General features: G+C 33.8%; 1 long non-coding RNA gene across 1 annotated transcript; it reads left to right on the forward strand.

The window, feature by feature from the left end:
• Positions 1–1482: 1482 nt before the first annotated feature.
• On the forward strand, positions 1483–1988 carry LOC124940419. Its single transcript, XR_007099467.1, has 2 exons — positions 1483–1639; positions 1733–1988. It is a non-coding gene; the product is annotated as an uncharacterized LOC124940419 (long non-coding RNA).
• Positions 1989–10959: the final 8971 nt, after the last annotated feature.

Here is a 10959-nt window from a genome sequence, read left to right on the forward strand (position 1 = left end):
TATAATTAGACGTGAAGTCTAATCCCATTAGACTAGGTGGTCTAATGGATCTCGTTATTAGACGGGGACGTCTAATTTCATTAGACGAGGTTGTCTAAGTGAGATACGTCTAATGCCATGCTTAAGTAGTTGCTTGAAGCTAGCACCCGCCTACCCATGTTCTGTAGCTGTACGTTATTCCTGCTCCACTTTCCTGTGAAGATCAGTACGACAACCAATTGTAACCAATTGATTAATGCCACGTAAACAAATATTCTTCTCACTACTTGTTTTTGTAGGAATATCCTTGAAGAATATTTGGCGCACTACCAGATTGGTACGACCACGATCTTTGTACTCAGAGTCTGTTGTGTACTATGGAGGCGTTTCAATGGAAGCTCGCCACATGTCATTATGAAGATTTGACCGTTGGTACCTACTCTTATTTAAAGATCCTCAAGGACAACAGAAGAATCATCGATCTTTCGATACTCAGATTATTCAATCTTAACTATCAACTATTTTCTTGCTTTTAATGTGTGTTAATGAAGAGAGAGTTAGAATCAAAACATTGTATTATCTGAGTGATATTCTTCATATTGTAAGTTGAACAGAGTCTGTTCTATTCAACAGTGAGCTAGTCTATTCTGACGAAATGAAAAAAATTTGGATTTTATAAGGTTTCATTTGCTCACGAAGGGGTAAAATCGTCCAAAAAATTAAGGTGATCATCAACGCATTTAATTTAATGCGCTCGTCACCAGGTCATTTAGACCTATTATGAGGGTCATTTCGTCAAATTTATATTAATTTGCTATGTCAATTTTATTAAAACTAATGAGCTATCTAACTTTCTAAACTAATTAATTAAATTAACTAACAAACAATTAAAAATTAAAAGGAAAAGTCTTATATCTCTTGTGACTAATTTATTTCAAGAATCTTAATTAATTAATTTATCTAATTAAAAATCGATAACTATAATAAAAACATTTTTTATTTTACTTAAAATAATTTTTAAATTATAATTAAATAATAACTTAAATATTTAAGTATAAGAATGGCTCAAAAGAGTTTTAAATTAAACTAATTATTACCTTAACTTATTAAAAATTTGAAATTAATTACTTTTAGAGTTAAATTCACACGACCATATATATCTCTGAAGCAATTACGTATTTAATAATTTGTGGTATAATCTTACATCATTTATAATGGTCTCCCTAAAACATTAGACAACATACTAGTTACTAGTTTGATACTTTTGAATGAGACTTTGATTTCAAATACAAAACAAAATATTTGTTACTTGAATTTAAGCATATAAAATATGTTTATTATTTATTAAAATATTAAAATGTCCAATTAATAATATAAATATCATATATTTTCCCACTAATTCTTCTGAAGAATTTTAGTTAAATTGAATAAATAAAGCATGATCATTTTCTAATAGTTTAATAACCAAGCAAGGGCTTTGGACGCGAGTTTGGGTTTCGGCCCAATAGAATAAGTTAGGGTTTCTCACGCAGATAAATACTTGGAAAGCTTCAAGACACTCAATTCACTCACCTCCTCCCTTCTCTGTAAATTTCGTTTGTATTCCATCTCTGCATCTGCAATTACAAGGCTTACGTGATACACCACAATGCGAGCGAAGGTTGGTAAAATTTATGAGATTTCTTCTTTGGTTATGCACGTATGATCAGAATATTGATTGTTTTTCTTTTTCTTATTCTCCCTTCCTTCGCAGTGGAAGAAGAAGCGTATGAGGAGGTTGAAGAGGAAGCGCCGAAAGATGAGACAAAGATCCAAGTAGAAAGTTGTTTTCTTTCATAATCTTTCTTTGGACTCATTTCTCTTGCTTACTGGGATTTCAGTTGCATTATTTTCTATTTTAATTTCATCTCGTATTCTATCCTTATCTAGGTAAGATCTTGATTTCAATGATGTTCAACTTTAATGAATGGTTATTATCTTTAATATATTTTTCCGAAAGTTTTGTTCTTTCTTAGGGCTTCCATGAAATTCTACTTTCTTTTCAATTATACTTGTCTAATGGGATTCTGTTTTGTTCACACTTCAATTCGAAGTTTGTTATGCACTGCTTCTAAATCTTTCAAGGCCTATGCCTGTTGTTAATACATATCAATGTTGCAATAAGCAATGTAAGATTGCAGACTTGTAAGATTTCTAATTTGCTAGATTAATGTCGAGTTACCCTAGGTCAAACAATTGAGGTTTAACCATTTTTAGAAGTTGTAAATGTTTACCTGAAAACTGTTTTTATTTTTGAGCTGAAAATCCAATTGGTTTAATTCTTTATATGCTTTAAAGGATTGATATGAGGTTTTAGTTAGGTAACCTTGTAAATGTCTTTGGTTTTATGAGATTTGTATCACATAGCATTTGGAGAATTTTAATGCAATAGAGGATGTATGTTCCATTTCTTGACATTATTGGTTTCATTTGTTGTTGGTTTCACATGGTCGGTTTGTTATTGGTTTCACATGTTTGGTTGGTTGTTATGGTTACGGGAGATTGGATGGGAATGCATCTACCATTCATGTGTGTCTTTATTTCTGGGGTTTTTTACTACCATCCCCATTTCGTTTAGGGTAATTCATGCAGCCGGTTTAAAATTGTCATTTTTTGTTATGACACTTGAACCTTATTTGGTTTCACGTGAGTGGTTTCAAATTGTCATCCTTAATATAACCGAGGATAGCATGAAAATATCATAATCAATTATATCATTTAATTAATTAAATTAAAATATTAAAATAACTTGAAATTCACTCTTATTATTATTAAAATTATATGTATACAACACAATGCAAGTGCACTAGTTTTGTTTCTACAGTGAATTGAAGCTAATTATAACTTCGAAAAATCATATATTATATATGATCTATTTAGATTCGAAAAATCATATATTATATATGATCTATTTAGAGCCAGTGATCTACCGTTGGAAATATCTTTGTGTTAAATTTTTATTGACATCAGTAGGGCTCATGGTTCAGCCTACAACCCACGTTACTAGACTGTCCAATTAGGGGTAGTAACGTTTCATCAGGAATTGCATGCACATGCAATCTGTTTTTGATTTTGAGAGCATGATGAAAGTTCTAGCTAAATCAATTATCTTTCCCAAGCCTCCATACTTAACATCAATGGTAGTTGAGTCGAATGTTATAGCCCTTCAAAGTCTCAGTTAGAATACTCTATTGAAACTCAAAAGAAAGTAAACTTCAAAAATTTGTAACATGGTTTATATGCCAATGTATGAGCTAATTCAAATTGGACAGTGAAGATAAACCGGTTAACTATAATAAGAAGGTCATAACTCAGTGAAATATCAAAATAGGTTGGTTTAACTCATTGAGTCAATTGCAAGTTGAAAAACATATGAATTCTTTATTTGCCCTGTATTTAAGGAGATCCCTCATTCATTTGTGGCAAGATATTGCAATTATTAAATTCCAGGGAGAGAATGACACACTTGAGAGATTCCTTCAGCGACGAGATCGAGAGGAAACCTAGATAGACGATTTCCGATGGACAATGATCTTCTCCGATGAACTCGTGTGGAACTGCTTCTTCTTCTATAAGTGTTGCATCTTCTGTGTTTTCTTCAACAAGTAAGGATCTACCTCATTTGTAATCTCAATAGTATCATAATAATTATTAAGCAGTTCATACATCAATTCTTAGTTATACATTGACTTGTTTGAAATCATTGTTTGATTTATGAATGTAGTGTATGAATGTTTGGTTGAACAATAGCGGCTAGAAATCATATGTTAGTCTTATTGGCTTAGTATAGGGTTGGAGAATGAAATTAAGTTAGTTTAGGTTGTTCTCCATTGAAATCCAATTGATAATTGTCAATTGAACGTTCTTCCTCTTTGCGAATGGATGAACTCGTGAATTGAGTTCATGTTATGTGGTTGTTCAATTGACTTCAACAAAGGCAGAGTGAAGACATATTGTGGCGAGGAAGATGAAATCGAGTTCGTCCAAATCGAAGTTGCGATTAAAGAAAACTGCGAGTGAGATATGTTCCTGGTATTAGAATAAATAGAGAAAGATTGTATTGAATTGTTATTCATGGTTACATAGATTATGTCTGTTATATAGACATTATAATTGACATATAAGGAAACTAAATAATATAATATTGATATTATCACATTTTATAATATTGTGATAATATCTTACAAATATATTATATTATACTCTAACATCCCTACTCAAACTCACGATGCAACTATAATAAACATTGAGAGTTTGACAATTATAAAACAAAAACGCGAACAATAAGAAGTTACAAATCATTCTTAATCTTCTTCTCTTCCTTCACTTCTCTCTTCTGCCCGATCCACTGTCCATCCATCAACAACTCTTCTTTGATTCAGACCAATCAAAATAAAAACCAAAACTAATCCAACCAAGTTTCACAAACTCCTTAAAAAAATCAAACTGAAATCAACAACCCACAACAACCAAATCAAAACAATCAAACCAAACTTTACAAACTTAGGGAAAACCCAAACCAAATTCAATTCACTATTCTCAACAACAACCAAAACCAAAATGAAGATTCTCAAACTCTTTCAAAAATCAACAACTCACAATAATCAAACCAAAACCAATCTAAATATTTAAAAAAAAAAGACATTATTAAAAATATAAGAATAAATTATTAGAGTCCTCCATCAATGGCTAAGGTAACCATTGATGGAGGCAGCGGAAGACTATCACTTGATTATTGAAGGACGATAACAAGGCTCTGACACCATGTTAAAACTAAAGAGAGAAAGATTGTATTTAATTTGTTATTCATGGTTACATAAATTATGTCTATTATAGACATTATAATTGACATATAAGGAAACTAAATAATATAATATTAATATTATCACAATTTATAATATTGTGATAATATATCTTACAAATATATTATATTATACTCTAACACCTGGATTTTCAATTTTTAGAGGAAGGCAAATTCGATGCCTTTATGACTTCCGGTTATCTGAGGCTTCAATTGATGAAGTTATACACAACAATATAATATGAATCGATGCTTGAGCATAGGTGGAGAGTGCTCCTCAAAAACGTATTCCCGATCTAGAAATATAGTGCCTCTGTTTCATTCTCTAAATTCTTTTTGCAATAGGACGAATAATACACGACAAAGGAAAATTGTTGTCGAAGACGCCTCAAACCAACGAATGCTACACGAGTCCTTGCGCACACCAGACCTCCGAGAACCGGCGACACTAGGACCTGCGGGAGGAAGACGAGGAAGAAAAGAACATGCCAAGACAACTTTTCCATAATTCTTGATTTTTGAATTCCTGAACTCTTCCTCCGTGTTCTAATTGGCCTTCTGAGTTCTAAAGCTTTTAAAATCCACCTTCAACTTATTAATTCAAATTAATTTAATTAATTTATAATAATTCGATCCTTGGACTTCCTGTCTTTGTCCAATTCGACACTTGACTTTATACATATATATCAAAATTTTTCTAAAAGGATCTAATTTCAAATTTTCAAAATTTCCAAGGCCCTTGTTAGGTTTCTTTTTACACTAAACAACTTTTCTTTCTCAATTTAAACATATAAATCATTTTACAAAAATTCTGAAAATTCAAGGATGATAAAATATATTGTTTTATACAAAAAAAAGTAATAGTTTTACAAAATTTTGAGGACTTGTTTGGAAAAGAAAAACGACTTAACTTTGAGAGCTCATATCTTGAATTCTACACTCCAGAAATTATGAAATTTCTGTAGTGGGTCCATCAAAATAATTTTGACCTCCACGAAATTTTCCAGAATTTTCGAAGTACGTTTGAAAAAACACTCATTTTCGTAGTTTCATATGCAGAGTTCTACAACTCCGAAAATCCAAACTCGTGTGCAGCATGTTCCTAAAATTGTGTTTGACATGCATACAAAATTTAAAAAAATTTCAAACGCTTTTGAAAAAATTCTTGATTTTCGCGGTGTCATAAACGAGGACTCCTTTCCTACAAAGATCCATATTGTTAACCAGTAAGCAAGCCATATGCAAACTCTTTGATTCACAATTGTGTTCATTTGTTCCCATGATGCATTATCTCATCTTTGTCAAAACCTAACGGACGTTTGAAGTCATCTTTTAACACAGAATATGGCTAACCCCTTTGGTAGACATAAGATATGATAATCAAAAGACCAAGAGAATTCAATGTCTTTTTATCTTAACCTTGTTTAAATCTAATGGCCTCTTAAAGTTAGATGTAAGCAAGGAATATGCTTACTACTTTCATTTAGACATAAAATTGACATATTCATAAGCAAAATATTATAAACTCGTAATGCATGTGTAACAACCCTTCTCAAAATTTAATGAACAACTATGTTCGAGTAGAGACCATCCAACTAGATAGGCGTGTAGGACATATTGCCACGACCATTTCCTAATGCGTAACCAAGTACTAAACCCTTAAAAATAAATCTATGATTTTCTTTCCTTTACTTTGTTTGTGAAGTAATCTAAAGCGGATACTCTTAAAGTCAATTAACTTATTACATCTCAGTACGTACTACTATAAAATGTGTACGAGCCAAATAAAAAAGTCTATGCTATAAAACTCCATTTCGATTCTTCATCTCAAAGATAGAACAACATCTTAAAATGATAGTCTTTCATTATACTTTTTATGAGATTCAAGAGGAAGGTAATCGAATGAGTTCTATAAGATAAATTATGTAGAAAAAATATTTTCCTAAAACAGTGCACGGGCCGCGCCTACCATTGAGAATCCCTCGTCTCCTATACGGGAGCACGTGAGGAAGGTAAGGCATGGGGCAACCAACTTTGGATCGCACTAACCGTCCTTAAAGACAAGGCATTTAAATGTAAAACCGGACTAATATGACATATCTTTATCGTCCAAATAATGGAACGCATAGGACCTGGAAAAGATCTCTTAAATAAAGAATAAGTAGACGGGGAACGATAAAACACATATAGAAAACTAGCGACTCTACCGGTGACTAACTAAATGCTTATCTCAAAACATTTAGTTAGCTAAACTACTGCAACAATTAAAGATGTTACACCTCTTCTTTCAAAAGAATCTTTTCTTGAGGGCACAAAACCCGTGAACACAATGTGAATCTCGTATTTGTATTTGCTTTATTTCTTGTTTGCATGAGGATTTAACCCAATAAGACTCATCGTCTCTTAATTAATAAGGTGTGTGAACACAAGTGTTTTGGTAAACATTGTTTGCACACACTGGCTCAAATGCCTTTGTATGTCGAAGATGTGTAAACAAAAATTACCTAAAGGATACTACTTACACCAGAAGGCCCATGCGCCCATGATGTATCGTTGAAATACTAGATACATCTGACTTTGTCATATCATTTCTTCTTGATCACGGTAACAATTGTGTAAGTCAGTCTACATGCTATCCTTGTTACGTGTTTTGCATGATTATAATAAATAGACTCTCATAGAATTAAAACTTAAGACTTATTTCTTGAAAATAAAATCTAAACAAAACTTTTGTTTTGATAGGAAAATGTCTACTTTGTGAAGACGTCACTTAAAGCCTTATGTCGACTACTTTTATGAGCATTCTAAGGTGATGAGTCGTCTGATAGGACGTAGACATTGTGGAGGTGGGGGAAAATTCCCAATTGAGTTGATATTCTCCGGTTTATGGTGGCGGTTTTACCCCATCCACTATCGGCGAATGATACTATCTTATGATTCCCCTTAGAACAAAAAAACCTGGATACTATCACCAAGACGGTTGTTTGTCGTGCCCAAATGACCAAAACCTCGTTACTATACTTTTTATGTGACTACTATATATGTATTATATGTATGCATGTATAGTTTAAGTGAACATTTCAAACATGTTCATTCTTTTCAAAACGAACACATTTTTGTAAATGTTTTGAATTTCCAATCACAGACGATGTCCATATCGACAGATATCGCGCTGGTTCCATGGATAGATGCTTTCCATGAAAACGAGTGGAACAATAGATCTTATGGACTCATTCACATCATGAGGATGAAGTTCATAAATTCGAGGTCAAATCCACCTTCATGATGGAAATGCAATGAAGGTGGAACCCTAGAAAACATTCCTACTTCATGGGAGAAATACACATGTGCCCGATCATATAAGAATTCCGAAATATCCTAATGATGGATAACAAGAATGTTCTGTCTCTAAAACCATTTGTAGAATCAATGTCCCTAAGGAAGCTCTTGCAAGAGAAATACATATAATCTAAAGTAACATCCGATGTTATCCTCGCAAGGATATATATTGACTTCCCAACATGACCAAAATAGAAGTAAGGAATGGATAAATTCCTTTGACTTTAGGATCATCAATGATAACAATAACGATCCTACTTGCACATTTCTTCTTAATACCAGCAAATGGTAAACCCTCAAGAATCCTGGAGATTGCATACCATATGCGAAGGAGAAACAAAGATCTCTCAGGTATCATTATGACAGAAACACTAATAGGTTTGAACAACACATGCTTATCTTTCACTATGATAAAAAGGGGTTCACCTTTAATTATCTACATCTGGCTGCTTGACAAGCTTAAGCGTTTACCGCCAATATATCTTAGAGACATCATGTCCCCTTCTCTTCAATATCGAAGATGAAAGAAGCTTCGCCTGGACCTCTTGTACAGAGTGACGACGAAATTAGGAAAATACTCTCACGGTATCCCATCAATCGAATGACATTCACGATGGACAAGAAGACCATGATTATGCTTCTAGGATTGGAGTGGGTTACCTATTATTATACCCATAGCATTTTCAAGCAATTCGGCTCTAGCTTCCTAAATGCTGCTTTCAATATATACAAGTCAATCGACCACAAGACCTATGTAGAATATTTAGAGAAATGACACAAAGCCTTCAAAAAGAATATCCAGGAAAAGCGTAGAAAGTACCTGAATGTCATTCTCCAAGAGTACGAGCATGCATAGGAAAGTTAAGAGGAGGAAGCTTATAGTATGGGAACATGCTATAGTTGGACCAAAAACTTTAACCCCAAACTTTTTCCCTTTTAGACTCTCTCTGTAAAATATCAACAAGAGAGTTCTATCTGTAAAAAACGTAATAAATATGTTTATATAACAACTGTATATTTTTTTATCGAATCACAAACTTAACAAGTATCCTATAGAGTTATTGACTCTATAGGATTCATCTTATGTGCATATGCATTGTATTGTACTTTGTCACAACTACAAACCCTCACCTCTTTCTTTTCGCAACATTCTACGACTACAACAACCAATACGGCCAACCACAAATAGAAACCCAAAACCGAACGCTTTATACGCCACTAGATGGTCGAAGAACTCCTAGTACCTTAAATGCTCTCTACGACTGAATTTAGGAAAATGAAGGCGACTTTGCAACATGTAACAGAGCAACTAGCGTTGATCACAATTTTTTTTAATTAATCAGAAAATTCCGTCTAAATCCCAAAACATGCCTTCTTTCTCTCGATTTCCCAACCAAGCTATCCCTATTATGTTCACCCCTATTAACCCGTGTCCTACTGGTCAACAAGTTCAAGAAGAAGTCTCTCTCTACGAAGACTTTGAAGAGGATATCAACCTAACTACATGGGTATAAAATGTGATGGTAATCAACCAATTGGAATCACGGGAAAAAAAAATTCTAGTGGCTGATCAGCCACTACTAATGAAATATGAACGCCATATGACTACAGTTCAAGCCATGTAGGTAGAGATGAAGTCTAGATAAACAAGATAACTAAGGGTAAAAGCACTAAATAACACCATGACTGGAAAGACGCTATAAAAACTACTGAACAAGCAATTATTCGAGTAGGCGTTAAGCTTCCAATTATATCCATGTACATAAGAAAAAGCTACCCATCAATCTTTTTCAAAATGTACTCCTCCGCAATGACCCCATTGCGACTTAGAGAACCAACAGTTCTCCACTTATTCCCCCATTACCTTGATGACACTACTTTACGCTGGTATCACAAGAAAAAGATAGTATATTTGTAGAGCATAGAGGAATTGACTACATCGTTCATAGAATGCTTATCAATGCATCTTAACCTCAAACGACTAGAAAAGAGGTTGAAGAACATCAAACAAGGAGAAAATGAGAAATTCTCCATGTTTATCGAAATATGGAAAGTTGTCGCCGATGAAATCATTTTCCTCCCGAGCGAACAACGACAAATTGACATAATTTTGGAAAACATTAACAAACAATATTCTGTTGGATTCATCATCAAAACCTTCCAAAATATGAGGAAATTGCTTAAGACTGGAAATAACCTCGACGATGCTATCGAGAAAAATAGAAAGAGGGAAAAGTAGTCACAACTCTTCACCCCAAGTCGTTTCTCAAGAAAGGAAAAGAAAGAAGTACACCAAGTAACCACTGCTTGGCAGTAGCAAGCGCCTCAAAAGGTGATCCCAAGTAAGCCTCCACAGCCTAAGATAAGTACCACCACTCCTACCAAAACCACACCTCCAAAGGCACCTAGACCTCCTAGAGTCTTTGGCGGCCTAGGAATGTTTTTATGTCAAGGGATGAAGATTCTCCAAAAACAAATCTTATCAAACTCCTCTCCCCAAGAATAGACTGACCATTCTTGGAAAAGTTTGAGAATGCCTGGTGCAACTACCACCAAGCGAATGGGCCACACTACCGACAATTGTAGCGCCCTAAAACACCTATTCCAAGTCTTGATTGATTAGAATGTGATCGCTAAGCCGGAAAACGCAAACAAATTCACTATCGGATCACCAAGTCAACATGCTCACCATCGATGAAGCATCACTTGACGTCAACGCGTTATTAAACCTGATCCATTATGTTGAACCGAATTTCAACATGATTGATCCCTGACCCAAAAAGAAGTCCAAAACCAGTTAT

The sequence above is a fragment of the Impatiens glandulifera genome, chromosome 5, assembly GCF_907164915.1.
Source record: "Impatiens glandulifera chromosome 5, dImpGla2.1, whole genome shotgun sequence".
Taxonomy (NCBI): Eukaryota; Viridiplantae; Streptophyta; class Magnoliopsida; order Ericales; family Balsaminaceae; genus Impatiens; species Impatiens glandulifera.